This window comes from Pelodiscus sinensis, chromosome 6 (genome assembly GCF_052426305.1).
Source record: "Pelodiscus sinensis isolate ZL-2025 chromosome 6, ASM5242630v1, whole genome shotgun sequence".
In the NCBI taxonomy this organism is placed as follows: domain Eukaryota; kingdom Metazoa; phylum Chordata; order Testudines; family Trionychidae; genus Pelodiscus; species Pelodiscus sinensis.
Window position 1 is genome coordinate 58,293,945 of NC_143057.1, and position 16,703 is coordinate 58,310,647.

Below are 16,703 nucleotides of genomic sequence, written 5' to 3' on the forward strand. Positions count from 1 at the left end.
AATAACTGTCTGTGAACCAGATTTAACCCTGACCTGTGTGGGCTGCAGTAGTGTGCAACAAATATCCTCATTAAAAAGGGTGTTCATTTTTATGATTTCAGGTGAAATCAGTTTTTATTTCTTTGCAAGGGCTTGTGTTTTTTAAGCACAGCATGCAAAAGATACATTAGGGAAGACAGGAAGAAAAAAGGAGCCCAAAGCAGCCTGGTTGAAAGCTTTTCTAATTTGCCTTATCTACACTGCACATTTGTTGGTTTATTGCTTTATTAGTAGCTGCCACTTTACTGCATTCTAATCTAGTTTCATACATTGGCCATGGGTGCTTATGAGGTCTCCATTTATGGCCTATGTATGTGACAGACTCCGTGTTGTGTGTACTTTTTTGTTTTATGTCTTTAGCCTCCTTTGTCGCATGTGGTCTCACAAATAAAACAGAATTTAGATTTATACGGCACCTTTATATTCAAGGTATTTAATTCAAAGCACTTCCAGAGTGATGAATATGGTACTTGACAGTGCAGTGTTTGTGCAGGCAGATTGAGTAGTCGTGTGCCTATTTACAGTTCAGATAAAGCATGGGACATTAACCCTGCAATACTGGTGGGGAGTATGTTGCTCAGGATAGCGGGTGATCTCCAATTCTTTTGGGAAATGAAACGGAATCAACAGTCACTAGGGAAGGGCTAGAGACAAGATGGTTCAGCTCCTTATCCAAAACACAGTATTTAACTGTGCAGCTCTAGTGAAAGAGTATGTTCATGTGCAGCTTTCAGGTTACTGGAGGTGGAAATTTAAGTCACCCAAGAAAATAAGGCTCGGAACACACTAGTGGTGTCTGAATATTGTTGGTCATAGACAGAATGGATAAAGTCCTCTGCTTTCCTCAATGCTGAACTAGGGCCAGGCAGATCCATGCAGTGTGTGAGCTTGCTAGCTGTGCCCAAGTAGAGCCAGCATTATCTGGGTTTATCACACTTTATCATTTACCTATCATTTCAGGGCCTTGAACACTGGTGCACATCTGTTCTTACTATTCTCTGCCTGTGGCACATATCAGTGTAGTATCCTGTGGCCTGTAACATTACAATTTCATTTCGATTGTTGGGCTTTCTGCGGGTGCTAGATGATGTTAGTGGCTTGTGATATTCAGATCAAACTGGATAATCTATGGTCCCTTATTGGCTTTAAACTCTATGATTAACTCTCTCTGGAGATCTCCTTGAGGCTCATGTGGCAATACAACACCTTAAAGTAGAAATGTATTTCTACTTCTCTTGGTCCTGACAGGCCTTGTAAACAGACATATTTTAGGCCATTGTGCTTAGCATCTATGTTTAAAACCATCTGAATGGGTGTCATGGCAATTTGAACTCTTCACAGGGGGTTCAATTTTGGCATGGGCCTCTTGAATCAGAGAAACAAACATAAGCTCTAAATCTTTTAATGCTTCTGCTTTTGCACAAACAAAATAAATAGAATAAGATCTGTCAGAATAAAATTTCTGTGCTTGCATTTGTGTAATTCTACCGTACAAAGGCATGACTAAAAATATCAGCTCAGAAAGAGCAATATGAAATTCAACACGGGACTGTAACTGGCCTTCTTGCAGATGCTCTCAAATCTTTTGTAGTGAGCAGAGGAAAGCAAAAGGGGCATTAGATAATTTGCAGATTGAAGAGCCGCTTAAGCATTTATGCCTTTGCATCCCTTGGGACTAAGCTGGCAAGTGACAGAATTTAGCTTTCACTCATTGTAGAAGAAAAAGAGAAGGAAGAAATGATGGACAGGAGGGAAGGTCACACTGCAGTCAAAGCTAGGAGATACAGGTTGTACATCCCTTAACTGGGATTTGCTGGTCCAGTTACCGGATCATGGATGTTCTTGGACCACAGAGTCCAGGATCAGGGAGGTCTGGTGGTGGGGTAAAAGTGCCAAAGGGGCACTGGCAACTTAGCTGGGAGCTGTGTGTGTGTGTGTGTGTGTGTGTGTGTGTGTGTGTGTGTGTGTGTGTGTGTGTGTGTGTGTGTGTGTGTGTGTGTGTGTGTGTGTGTGACGGGGGGAATGGGAGCTCTGCCTCCACCCCGTTCTGGCTCCAGCAGCTGGGAAACTCCAGTTCCAGTCTCAGCAGCAGCCAAGGAACTCTAGCCCCTACCGCGGAGCTTTGCCCTGGCCCTTGACAGCACAGCCACAAAGCCAGGCAGCTGCAGCGCTCTGCCCAGGCTGTAGAGCTCTAGCCATGGCACTCTGACTCTGGCAGCAGTGGGGCCAGCAGCATCTAGTGAACCCCTGGGGGCTGGGGCAGCAGCAGGGGCAGGCTGGAGCCCTAAGCTGGTGGCAGCACAGGGCAGAGGGGAGGGATCTCCCCTGATCTGGCAAATCCCCTTGTTTGGGTCCAGTCAGGCCCTGCGGGTGCCAGACCAGCAAGGTCCAACCTGTACTGTCAAAAGGTTTATTCATTCAGATTCGTATGAGCTGGCGCACCACCTTCTCAGAAATTATTTGTTCAAGAGGAAACAAAGGACAATACAGAATCTTTTGAAGTTAGAGCTCTGTTATTTTCTGTATAATGAAGTCTGACAGACCATCTTTGATCTCTGGAACAATCTCCAATCTTGTATAGCTTTGATCGCTATCATAATGGATGGGTTGTTTTCTCTATACATTAAAAGTGGGTCTTACACATCTAATTGGTATGGATGTTAATAAACAAGCACATGCTACCTCATACAGAAAGTGGGGGTTATGAAAGGAAGAGTGACCTACATTCATGTTATCATCACTTGAGCATGAGACTGAAGCAGAGAAATATAGGCGGCAGTGTGCCATAACACAGCATGCTGCTGTTATAGAAGTGTGCTTTTACAGGATTAATACAAGTGGCTGTGTTTATGCCTCTCAGTGTATGTAAGTCTTATCTTGCAGTGTCATGTTTCTGGAGAGCACGCTGGTGTTTGCCAGCAAGCGCTTCATTAGTGAAATAGCATTATAAGAGACTCCCCTTTCTCTTGGTAATATGCTGTAGGCAGCTCCAATGGAACAGATTGCTAAGCTGCTTCCAGGAATGTCAGACTCCCTCTCACTAGGTTATCATAAAAGAACAAACATATTAGTGTGGGAACAGAACCCAAACCTTGGCCCTGATCTTGCAACGTGATCTACACAGGGCTTCAGGCAGGAAGAGGGATCTGCCTGTAGAGGTCCACTTGCAGAATTAGGGCTCAGAAGTGATCCTAAAATGGCAACACAAAAATGGCTGATGGAAAATATCTCAAACTGTTTCACTGTGGAAAATTTTAATAATTCCATGAAAAATATTGCTCAGTACTATTGATAAGATGGCATTTGGAGAGCCATGCCTGGTTTTGGAAGCTAGACTGCAGCAAGACTACTGATGAAGACAGTAAACACCTAAGCTAGTGATTTCCCAACTTTCATGCCCAAGTTTACTTTTTGAATTTATGGGCAATCCAGGATCTACCCTGTCTTTTGGCCAAAGCGCTGTCCCTTCCCCAATCACTCCACCTCTTCTGTTGCTCACTCTCCTCTGCCTTCACTCTTACTAGGTTAGGCAGAGGATTGGGTTTCAGGAGGGGGTGCAGGCTCTAGGCTGGGGCTGAGAAGTTCACAATAAAGGGGAGGCCCTGGGCTGAGCCTGGGACAGAGGGTTGGGGTGCAAGAGGATTGGGGTGCAAGCTCTGGGAGGGAATTTGGCTGTAGGAATGGGCTCTGGGCTGGGGCAGGAAAGGGAGTGCAGGGATGGGACTGGAGGCTGGAATGCAGAAGGAGCAGCATAGAACCAGGGCAGGTAGGGAGCAAGCCTGCCGCAGCAGCAGGCCAGCTGGTGATCGCTATCGACTGAGAGAGTCCCCAGGATTGACTAGTAGATTGCAATTTACATGTTGGGGACTCTAAAAGCTATTTGAAGCAGGGATCATCACCTCAACTGTTTTGGGCAGAGTGCAGTACAATTCAGACCCAACTCTGATTGGGTGCTACAATATAGTATAATCTAGGAAGTACAAAAGGGCAAGGGGTGATAATAAAGAATTTGAAACACATGGTTCTTTTTGAAAAGCGGTTTATAATATGAAGGGAGATAAATTGAAGATACATATGGGGCTGTGTCAAAACTGCTTCCTTGAGAGTGTGGGAAGCTTAACAACGAAGGAGCATGAATTGAAACCAGAACCAGCTGCTCCAAGAAGCAGAACTTAATCTCCGCACCCTGTCCTGAGGTGATGTGTACCCAGTCAATATGCGGATAGTTGAAATCCCCCATTATTACTGAGTTTATTTTGATAGCATCTCTAATCTCCCTTAGCATTTCACAGTCACTATCATATTCCTTGTCAGGTGATCAGTAATATATCCCTACTGCTATATTCATATTATTAGAGCATGGAATTACTATCCATAAAGATTCCATGGAGCAGTTTGGTTCAGTTAAGATTTTTACATCATTTGAGCTTTCTTTCACATATAGTGCCACTCCATCACCAGCATGACCTGTTCTGCACTTCTGATCAATTTTGTACCCTGATACTACTGTGTCCCATTGATTATTCTGATTCCAATAGCTTTCAGTGGTGCCTGTTATATCATTATCCCCATTCAATTCAAGGCACTCTAGTTCACCCATCTTATTACAGTACTTAGACTTTTAGGTCCAGCCTTTCTAGGAAATATTCCTCTACAATGGGCATAGCTTCTATTTTGGAAGACTCAAAGGAGAAATAAAAATGAAATTGTGACCATGCTAAAGAAAGGTAAGTGAAAGGGACACAGATGGTGCACAGATGGTGCATAAGCTAAGCCTTCTTGGGGAAGGGTTGGATGGGCACACACAGCCTCCTCCGTACTTGGAATACCGTTAAAGAGCCACTGTGGGTACCACTGCAGCCTTGATGCACACTATTCAGACTGACTACTAATGTATTGATGCATTTAGGCTTCTAAGTACAATGTCACAAACCTAAGGTACAGTAGTACTGTAGGGCAGTAAACACCAAACATTTTAATGGAACTCAGTTTGAAATGCTTATACAGGCAGTCCCCGACTTACGTCGGATCCGCACTTACGAACGGGGCTTTCTCGCCCCGGAGCTCGCAGGCAGCGGTCCCGCCACCTCGACCTCTGGGATGAGAAAAGCTGCTCCCGGTGCCCCTGGTCTGCTGGAGACGGTGCCCCTGCTCTGGCAAAGCCTCAGAGGCGCGGGACCGTGCCGCGGCTGCGGCTTTGCTCCCGGTGTCTCTGGTCTGCTGGGGGGGGCGCAGCTAGTGTGCCCCCCCCAGCAGACCAGGCTTTTGTTGTGGACCCTGGGGCAGAGCTGCTGGGGTGCTGCCGGTTGGTCCCACAGCACCGCTCTGGGCACTACTGGACCAACCCGGCAGCACCCCAGCTGCTCTGCCCCAAGCGTCCTGATTCAGCCGCTGCTGGTCAGTGACAGCAGCGGCTGAATCAGGACGCCTGGGGCAGAGCAGCTGGGGTGCTGCTGGGTTGGTCCAGTAGCGCCGAGGAGCGGCGCTGCGGGACCAACCGGCAGCACCCCAGCTGCTCTGCCTCAGGCGTCCCCAAGTCAGCCGCTGCTGAAACTGAACAGCGCTGACTATAGGAAGCCCGAGGCAGAGTTGCTCTGCCCCGGGCTTCCTGGAATCAGCCGCTGATCAGTTTCAGCAGCAGCTGACTTGGGGACGCTTGGGGTTCTTAAGTTGAATCTGTATGTAAGTCAGAACTGGCGGTCAGTTTCAGCAGCGGCTGAATCTGGACACCAGTTCTGACTTACATACAGATTCAACTTAAGAACAAACCTACAGTCCCTATCTTGTACGTTACCCGGGGACTGCCTGTAATTCAAATACAGTATCTGGAAATCTTATGCACTTGGGTAAAATTTCTAGAAGCCCTCAACATCATCCTAACTCTGCTTCTATCAAGGTCAATGGTATTGTCTTCATTGGGAGCAGAATTAGGCTAAATGTTGAGCATTTTTACACCCTCCTCCCCCCAACTCTTTTGCACATAAAACCCCGAGGTTATCTGGACTATGGCAGTGACTGCTGTCAGACTGTGAGCTTGATTTATTCCACTCTTGTGGAGTGGTCCAAACTGTTGTTCTCTGTGCTAGCAGGATTGCTGAGTTTGAATGAATGTTTCCAAATGTGTGTCTTGTCTTTCAGAAGCTGCTGAAGAAGGGCAGCTTTAAAGTACATTTGTGGCCTGCATTGGTGCTTTTCTGCCTGATTGCAAGCACCTGCCACCCATGTTGACCGCCTCCAATGCAACCTCATGCCAAGCACTGACCGAGATCCTGTGCCTGGATTTTATAGCAGAAGCAATCATCATAAGCTTCGATCAAGCTCCATAACTTTCAGAGGCAAGTAGAAACGACTCTTGAATATTCACTGATCACAACCCTGGTATCATTTAAAGCAGTACTGAAGGCTTGTTTTGATTTGTCCAGTTCATTTTATTCATTATAAGTTGAATGTTTCATATACAGTACAATTCAGACTTTGCAAATTTATTTGAGGGCTTCTTGCCTTACCTTTATACCATTTTTGCAGTTTTGTTTTCTAAATTTTGTATAGGCACTGTAGTGGGGTGGAGATGTCCCCCACTACCAGAGGGAAGAAAGTACCCCCTGGAAGCCACTTTGTGCACAGTCTAGCTCCACTGCCCTCACCTAACAGGAAGCTAAGGGGTGTGGCTTGGTCTATAAGAACTCTGCCCGTGAGCTCACTCAGGGGCCAGCCTCTGAGGGAGACGGAGGCCTGCCCAGAGCTCCTGGCTGACGAGGCTGAAACCTGGCCTGGGCCTCCCACAGCCGCCTTCCATAGGGCCGACGAAGACTGCCCTGCCTGGGCTGCTGAGGCCTGGCCAAGCCAGCCAGCAGAGCTACCCTCTGACCCAGAGGAGCTCGGGGCTCTGCTGGTGCCTGGCCAGTCTGAGGACCTGCCTGAGCCGGAGGTCCTGCTCGATCCCAGAGGCCAGCGGATGCCTGAGGACTTGTCAGAGCTGAGGGACTGCCTTGAACCCCGAAGCCTGCTGGAACCCCGGGGCCTTGTGAACCTGCTGGACGCTGCAGGGTTCTGATCCACCGAAGCCTGGATTGGGTCGCCCAGACCCTGCTGGGACGACACCGCCCTTGACTCCCTGACTGACCTGCGGGAGACACAGGTACCTGCGAAGGGGGCGACGAGTGGCGGCCCAGGAGGTAGCACGGGCCGATAGCAGCCCTAAGCCAGCACGTTGCGGGCTGGAGTCCCTGCTGAACCAGTAGCAGCTGCACTGCTGCATCCAGGGCCCCTGGGACAGGGCGCAGTGAGGGGGCCTGCGTCCCCTGCCACCCACCTACGGGGTGGCAGTCTCCCCCTTGACACTGCTGCAGGTGTGCTACCTGCCCAGCTTCTGAACCAGGAGCTTCCTCAAACCTGTGTGTTTGATGCCCCGCCCTGTCTCGGGGCCCGGGCCGGACCTCTTAAAGGGGCAGGACTAGGATTGCTGCCCTGCCCAGAACTGTGAGCTGAGAGACTTGATTATATGTTGAACTTCTTCCCCTAAGGCCCGGACCTGAAGCAAGGCCGGGCACATGAACTATTACCTCTCACCCCAGCCTGAAGCAAGGCTGGCTATAGACTCACTGACTTGGACTATTTTAAGTCACGATAGTGCAGTGGGGTGGACTGGCCGCCCACTGCACCGGAGGTGGAGGAACCCACTCCTGAAGGTTTACCGACCTACAGCCAGCCCCCGGAAGGGGGGAGCTTAGAGGCTGTTTTGGGCACTGCTGGAGGGCAGTGTCCTGAAACCAATCCTGCCACCTGCCATCGGAGCTAATTCCCAGGACCAACGGCTGGTATTGCTGTGGTGGTGAGTGTACCCCATTACAGCACTTGTAGGACTGTGGGTATATAGCATCAAGAAATTATAATGATGATGATGATGATTATAATGGTAGTTTTTAATTATTAATTAAAATTACAATATACTTAGAATTCTTGAAAGGAAAATTGAATTTCAGAGTGGAATAATACATTGCACAGTAACTGAATTCGGAACCACATCTGTCTCTGATATAGTACCTCCCTAAATCATTACCCATGCATTCACCTCTTGTGCAATCACAGAGATCAGCACTGGCTGCAAGAATGGCTTACAAGTTATAGCTCTAAAAAGCAAGCAAAGGCTGTCCAATGTAATGGACAATGTAGATGGCGTAATGAGTGAATGCATTCATATCAGTTGACAGGAGGCATGAGTATCTGCAATAATGGCAGTTTCAGATGGTTACATTGTGTGTTCATCCAGCCTTGCCTACACACGGTTTTGATATAGATATACATACTACAGAATCCCTCAAAAGATAAGAGATGTAAAAAATTATTATAAAGGGAAACGATGTCTGGGATAGCTTAAAAAAAAGCTAGTGATCTTATGGACCACTCTTCAAGATTTCATGGTGCCTTAATTTACTATGTGAAGGCATATTAAATGAAAAATAAATGGGTTAATGACATGAGAATAACATGCCATTTAAACACAATGAGCTACATACAGGTTAGACCTCCCTGGTCCAGCCCTTCCAGAACTTGCGGACCAGAGAGCTCCAGCAGCTCCACTGTCTGCAAACTCTGTGGTTCCCTGCTCCACAGGCTCTGGTGGCCATGCGGGCTTCCCAGCACAGCCAGCTGCAGGCTCTGCTGCACCACTGGCTAACTCAGCTTTGGGGCTCTCTAGTTCAGCAACATCTGTGGTCTTTGCCAGACCAGAGTGTCCCAGACCTTAGAGGTTGCTGAAAGTTGGGGGCATCGGCAAGAAAAAATGGTATTAAACCACCTCTCTGTTTCCCTAATCCTTGGGGCTGCTTTAATTCAAAGCTCTGTGCTGGCCATATCCTGTGGCAAGTTAGAGCAGCCTAGAGGCTACCAGTGGTTCTGATGTAGTTGAGACACAACAGAGCACAGCAGACCACTCGCCATGCCGTTTTTCCAAAGTCCCATCATCTTTTTTGTTCTCTATTACCTAAGACTTGCTCTAGGCTGGGGTGGTCCTCTATGTAAAAGTGCACACAACTTTCCTAATACTTGCCATGTCTACCCACACTGGTTTTTGGCTGCACTATGTCACTGGAAGACTGCAAAGTGTTATAGCACAGCCAGGGATCGGAAGTCAAAGTAAACTTTTGGGGCAAGTGAACTTCTGTGAGTTTGTCCTTAATCTTTCCCAAAATGGTATTCTCTCAGAGAGGGTGAAAATAAACAGGACTTTCATCCCTCTACAGCTTTCTTATCAAGACCAATTGAAAACAAAGGATAGTTAATTGCAGTAATTGCCTCACAGCTGCGCGTCATTTTGGCTTTTTAACCAAAACATCTGTCACCTCAAATGTTTAAAATGGATGTACTGCACTCTGTTTTGAGTTTACCTTGAAACTGTAATCCCATCATTTCCACAATACCTGAGGTTTAGGAGATAAACCTAAATTTTGTCTTAAGTCTTGAAGATGTTTTTTAATTCCTTTTGTGGACTGTGGTCCCCGTCTGTGTTTTTCTATCAATGTATCTTTCTTTCTTTTTTTCTTCTGGGAAGTATTAGGCAGAAATTAAAAAAAAAGAGGATAATGTTATTACATGATACCTTCTTCATCAACTCCTCCCCCCAACAAAAGCCACTCTGTTATTAAAATATTTTGGTGTTATTTACATTAGCATTTGGAAATCTTGACACAGTCTTATTGATCATAAATAATATGCTATTAAATGGCTTGTACTGTATTCTACATAAAGAAAACTTTATGATTGCTTCAAATCAATGTCATCAGAGATAAAACTGGATTAATATAAATCCTGCAAAGACTAAAACACATTTGCAGATTAACCCTGACCTCAGTTTCACCCCTCCCCCCATACTCTCTTTTTGCATTGATTTATCTAAACAAGGTCAGCTGGCTGCACACAATGAAATACTTCCTTTGTAGATCAATTAACAGACACCTGGACAGTATTCAGACCTTTGTTATGATCAGAAAATCCCATTAGTTGTTGCTACAGGTGACTATTGAATGCTTGATACCAACATGAATATTGCATCTGGAAATCTGAAGTAGATGGTCTGAAAAAGCCTGACAGCTATAAAACTCATGTGTGGAGTGGACTCCTTTATTGACTGATGCTATCTTTCAAATAGCAGGAATCTGCTCTAGCCCTTTGATTTAATATGATAGAAAATTATTTTGAATGATTGAAAGCTGAAAAGGGACTGACTCACCAAGAACTCCAGATGACTATATTACTATAGGCAGTAGCCTAAACGAGAAAGAGGGGCTCTCATTATTGTATTGCAAGTGAGAGAAATTGCCTTAAATACAATAAGGCTAAATTCATTTATATTGCAAACAAATTGAAAGAGCTTTATAGAAATTAGTAATCCCCAGGCTGGTTGTACACTATCCTGAGCTATTTGTTTGGATCATTCTTTGTTAGACTCCATATAGGGATATTTTTAGTGTGTTGTTGAAGCTGCTATTTCAGGTAGTGTTGGTTCCCAAACCCTTACCCCCAGAGATCCACATAATCAACACATGACTCAAAATTCAAAATTCTATGTATTTATGCAGCATTAGGGAAGAGGGAAATGATTTAGAGAAGGTGAGAATTCCTGAACTTCTGAGAGCCCTGAACTTGGGGCCAGAACTGAAATTAGAACCTTTGCTGAGTTTCCAAAGCAATCAGTGGGCAGTTTGTTCTTAAAGTGTGAAATCTTGACTCCATTAAGGTCCATGACAAAACTCCCATTGCCTTCAAGCAGGTAACTTTGTGCTTTCTCCTATGCTACTCCTTTTGCTTTGGAGGAGCTTCCTGTAGCCATCTACAAAATGAATTCACTATCTTCCTTCAAAATCCTTGTGGAAACTCTGCCACAATACCTACAAAAACTATAATACCTGCTTCGTTCTGAGAACACTGCCTATTGTGCTTATTAATACTACATTGTCTCCTTATATTCAGCTGTTGATCTGTATTGTATCATCTGCTGTCATTTATATTCATATTGGAAACCCTTTGGGTCCAGGACTATCTGCAGCGCCTACCTTAATGTGGACCTGGTCCATAACAAGGCTCTCTTTAGTTAATACAAATGATAATTAATCAAACCTTTCAAGGTTTTCTGATAATTGGGTAGTGACTTGATGTTCTGTGCTAATCATTCACTTTCTCTTTCTCTGAGGGGCTTTGATGCCTCTCCAGTGACATTTGAAGAACTGTGAAAGAAGCAGCGTGTGTTTTTCTCTGCTGACAGCGGAAGTAAGTAACACTTAAGATATCAAGACTTGTGTAACTTTGCTTCATGAACATACTATGAAGCAATGTTTCTTAGCTTAGACTGGTTGTCCTCAGACTACATCTGCCATGATTCAGCCTGGTCATGTCTCTTGCTGATTTGTTGTGATGCTTCATGGGAGCCACATAGCTTGGATGTATTACATGAGAGAGAATCTGGGCTGGGAACTCAATCCATAAATGAGAGTGGGAGCATGAGGCACTTAAACTACACCTTCATAAGGCAGTGTGGTGGCTCAGTAGCACATGTTTTAATGCAGACTTAGCCAAAATGAAACATTTTGTTTCACGAATATAAAAATGTTTTGTAGCTTCAGAGGGGTAGCTGAGCGGTAGTCTGTAACAGGAAAAACTTAAAAAGCAAATAGTATGGTAGGAATTTAAAGATTAACAAAACATGTAGGTGGTGATATGAGCTTTTGTTGGCACAACCCACTTTTTCAGGTGATGGAATGCTGGAAGTCCAGATCCAAGAATAAATAAGGAAACGAGGGAGGGGAAGGGGGGAAGAAGGAAAAAATATTGACGGGGAGGAAGAAAAAAAGACAGTGGGTAGAAAAGCTTTAGAGGGATAGCTGAGTGAGTCTGTAACAGGAAAAACTTAAAAAAACAACAAACAGTCTAGTAAAGTAGCATCTTAAAGACTAAATAGTTACAAGAGGCTGATAAGAACCATTAGTTAGCACTTGGAAAGGAAGATGACCAACACCAGATTCTAAACAGATATGAAGAACCATTAGCACCTTCATTGCTTAGTTTGCTTTAAAATGTTTTGTTTCAATCAACAATGATCAAAGCAAAATATTGCAACATTTCAGAATCAAAAGTTTTGATTTTTCAGTTTTTTTATTTAAAAGTCAAAAAATTCAATGGAAAGCAACACTTCTCATAGTGTTCCCCCCCCAAACCCCTGTTTTCTCTTTAAAAGATTTTGGCTGGTCCTACCCATCAGGCACCAGAAGCTTCTTCTGGAGTGGTGCACTTTTGTTTCCTCAAATCTGGATTGTGATTTACAAACCACAGGAAAGCTCTAAGTGGGGATTGGTAATTAAACTATATCTCTTTCCCCTCATTATAAGGAATGTAGTGACTGACTAGCACTTTATATCTAATACTGCTGGAGGGTTTGATGAGTAGTTGGCATGCATGCACTGCAATAGGATAGTTTGGAGACACGAATCAAATATTAATAATGATTGATTTGTTGGGTTTTTTTTTACAGTGGTTAGTCAGATATAGAAGAGCAAAAATTAATCTGCCTTAAGAACCTATTAATGCTTCTAAATGTCAAGCATTTATATTTAAAATCAGTATTTTCTCATCATAAATATAATTGGATGGCATACTATGTCATTTGGTTACATATCTGGCTGTAGTCAATAGCCATTCTGAAAATGATTATTAATTTTTCAGCTTTTGACAAATGGTACTTAATTTTCTTCTAAATATGTGGAAAAGTTTGATTGGATGAACCAAACTATCCCAAATTGATTTCTTGAGAGCAAAGGAAAATATAGTCTGAAGAAATGCAGATTTTTTTCACTTTTGAATATATTTGTATTTGAGTTTAAGATTTCTGTAACTATATCCATTTATTGTCCTAGTGAGTGTGTATATATTCAGGATTATTAAAAACACCTCAGGAGTTTTCTTGCTTTGGGAAAACTGAACTTTGGACTCTGAATCACATTACTCTACAACTGAGTATCTTGTATAAAAGAATACTATGCTTATGATGTTTATAGAATAGGCTTGTTCTTTTCCATTCAGATGTGACATTATTATCATGCAAACTCTGCTATCTTTTGGATGTACAGTGGTAACAGAGCTGATAAGAGCCCATTTTATTCCCTTTATATTGGATAGCAGGCAATTTAAAGGACCTAGATGTGAGCAGGTATCTGTCCTCACTCTTTTGTCCTGGACATTTGCTTACAACAGTTTTGGTTGGGAGCCACATTTTTCTGTTGTCTCCAATATTCAGTGGGCGTAATACAATAAAAAGGAGAAAGATGGTGATGAAAATATAATTCTTCTGGAGTTGAAAATAATTAGTTGGAAATTCAGTTACTTTCTAAAACTTGATGGGTCAGCCCCTCAGTCTGTGTAAATTGGCACAGCTCCACTAACATCCATGAAGCTATGTGAAGATACACCAGCTGAGGATGCTAAGTGAACTACAAAAATATTCTGTGAATATTCATGTGAATTGTAAAATGAGTTCAGTTTAGCTGTGTTCTATTAAGCTCAGATTCTTATAATGGTTCTCATCACCATAGTAACTGTTTGCTGTCTGTGAATGTTCATGTGATTGACTTTTACTAGTATGAAAGCTTGTGCAACATGAATTTTAAGCTTGCACACTTGAATACTTGCAGAATGTGAAGTTTAAACTTACTTTCTGTGAACATTTACACTAGATTTTTTAATGAGTTTAATTGATTTAACAATATAATTTGACTTGTGTTCATTACAGTGAAACATCACAACTTAAATTTAAGTTGGCAACAAGAAGGTCAGGAAAAGTGTGGGACCCTTTCTGAGTGGGGAAGGAAACCTAGTGATAGTTGAAGTGGAAAAAGCTGAATGATTCAATTTTTTTTTGTCTTGGTCTTCACAGATAAGGTCAGCTTCCAGACTGCTACACTGGCAACACCATATGGGGGAGGAGGTGAGCAGCCTTAAGTGGCCAAAGAGGTTAAGAACAATTTGGAAAAGCTGGACTGGCAAATGTAGTGCCCATCTTTAAAAAAGGGAAGAAGGAGGATCTAAGGAACTACAGACTGGTCAGCCTAACAGTAATCCCTGGAGAAAATCATAGAGCATGTCCTCAAGGAAACCATTTTGAAGCACTTGGAGGAGAAGAAGGTGATCAGGAACAGAAAACATTGGATTCACCAAAGGCAAATCATTCCTGACCAACCTGATTGCCTTGTATGATGAGATAACAGTCTTGGGAGGGCTGGGAAGTGGTGACATATATCTTGACTTTAGGAAACCTTTTGATATGGTCTCCCACAGTATTCTCACCAATCAGTTAAAAAAGTATGAATTGCATGGATGGACTAAAAGGTGGATACAAAGCTAGATAGAACATTTGGTTCAATGGGTAATGATCAACAGCTCAATGTCTAGCTGGCAGTTGGTATCAAGTGGAGTGCCCCAGGGGTCAGTCCAGGACCCAGTTTTATTCAACATCTTCATTAATGATCTGATGATGGGATGGATTGCACATTCATGGATGACACTAAGATGGGGGAGAGGAAGAGGAGCAATGCTCTAGGTTGGATATTGGGAAAAACTATTTCACGAGGAAGATGGCGAAATAGTGGAATGGGCTACAGTGGAATCTCCGTCCTTGCATGTTTTTAAACCATGCTAGACAAAGATCTGACTGGGATGATTTATTTAGGGTTGGTTTGCGCAGGCTGGGATTGGATTAGATGACCTCCTAAGGTTTCTTCCAACCCTAATCGTCTATAATTCTAGTATTCTAAATTTCAGTTTTCAAAGAGGAAGTCACAGAGTAAATTAAATATGCCAAGCATCTAATTGAATAAAGAATACATGTGAGAAAATTGCTAGTTTCAAGCAGAAAAAATGTTAAATTCACAAAATAAAATATTTATGAGTTGCTCTCTGATTTCTATTGGTAGATCTAAAAGTCAAAAGACAAATAGAGTGAAATTATATTATTGAACATTACCTGCATATCACAAACTCTTAATGACCTACTGACCTCTGTCCACTATCTCAGAATGACTGTGGTGACTGACGAGTACCAGTAAAAGCCACAACAGCATGGATCATGTATGCAAATGTTAAAAAGACTACAATACTATCCACATTAACATACTATACAATTTAAATCCAACATTAAATAACTAATTCATATGTGGTACAGTTTTCAAAGCACCTACATGATTTAGGTAAGCTCCATTTTCAACAGCAGTGAACATCAATGGGATCCTGTTGTATTTGATTAACTCTTAGACTCTTCAATCACTCTTGAAAATAGGATTTAGGCCTCTAAATCTCTTATGTAATTAGAAAATGTTACTATTTGTGCCTAATATTTTTGCCTCTGCAGCCTATGATGACTTTCAACCACATAATCTATAAAAATTGTTCATCTATATAATTGATAGTCATCTGTATCTCTTGGTAAGATGGGAGCAAGTAAACAGTATATATTCTAATATGTCCAAATGTATAATTATATATCAATGAATTATGCATGTAGGCCATACTTTGAGGAAGTAGGGAACTTTGTTCTATGAGGTAGGGACTCTGAAAAAGATTTGGGGGCCATTGAGGATAATCAGCTGAATACAAACTCCCAGTGTGATGCTGTGATAATTTAGGAGGAAAAGGTATAACAAGTTCTAATGGCTGGATATTAAAGCTAGATACATTTAGACTGGAAATAAGTGCAAATTTTTAACAATGGAGGTAATTAATCACTGGAACAATTTGCCAAGGGACAAGGTGGATTCTCCATCACTGGCCTGTGTTCTACTGATGATCACAGTGGTCTCTTCTGATTTTATAATCTATGAATATGTGAGTCTATATCATGGACTCTGCTATTATCACATAATGTTGTAAGAAGCTTGTGATTTAAGGCAAGACTATCATGAAATGTTTATTCATTCAAGTAATGTAACTTTTCATTAACTTACTATTAAAACAAATAGCAGAACTATCTCTCTTAATCTGATGTACATTATTTTTTTAAAATTCTATGTCAAGTTCCTCTACTGGGACAATTTTTCTTCCATCACAATGAGAAACTTAGTAAAGAAATTGTGAGGAATTTGTATGCTTCAGGACAGTACTGTTTTAAAAAAATGATATCTAAGTAATTGTTTTTCATTATTGTCAATAGAGCACTGCTTGCTGCCCAAAATAATTGTGATCAATTTGTCTCTATTCTGCCTTAATCAGCCTTCACAATATGATGCTCGGTCATATAAAGCAACACTGACACAACACCATATCAAATTTGTAAGCACATATTTGCAAGCCAATTGGTTGTAGCCACCTCTAGTTCCATGAGTGTAAGAGACAAAGGAATTGTGAAAATATTCTTACCTATGCAAAAAAGTGAATAGGCCAACTCAGAATTTCTTGTCAGACTAGATGACACATCTCAGAATGAAGATGAGATTTGAATTGCTCATTTCACTTTATTTTGGTGTCTATTTTTAATTCCCCTCCCCATCTGTTTTTTCTTCACATTCATCCTTGCCTCTGACTTTGGCTTTGTCCTTTTATTCTGTGGCCCCTTTTGTAGCTTATCATCTTGAACCTCTCTTCATAATGGATGTCAACTTTCTTCTTTGACCTTTCTCGGTCCTGCT

At 42.6% G+C, this 16,703-nt stretch overlaps 1 long non-coding RNA gene across 1 annotated transcript; it reads left to right on the forward strand.

Moving 5' to 3' along the window:
• Positions 1 to 5,772: 5,772 nt before the first annotated feature.
• On the forward strand, positions 5,773 to 16,047 carry LOC112547658 (uncharacterized). The gene is made up of 2 exons (XR_012904762.2): positions 5,773 to 11,304; positions 13,961 to 16,047. It is a non-coding gene; the product is annotated as an uncharacterized LOC112547658 (long non-coding RNA).
• The last annotated feature ends 656 nt before the right edge of the window (positions 16,048 to 16,703 follow it).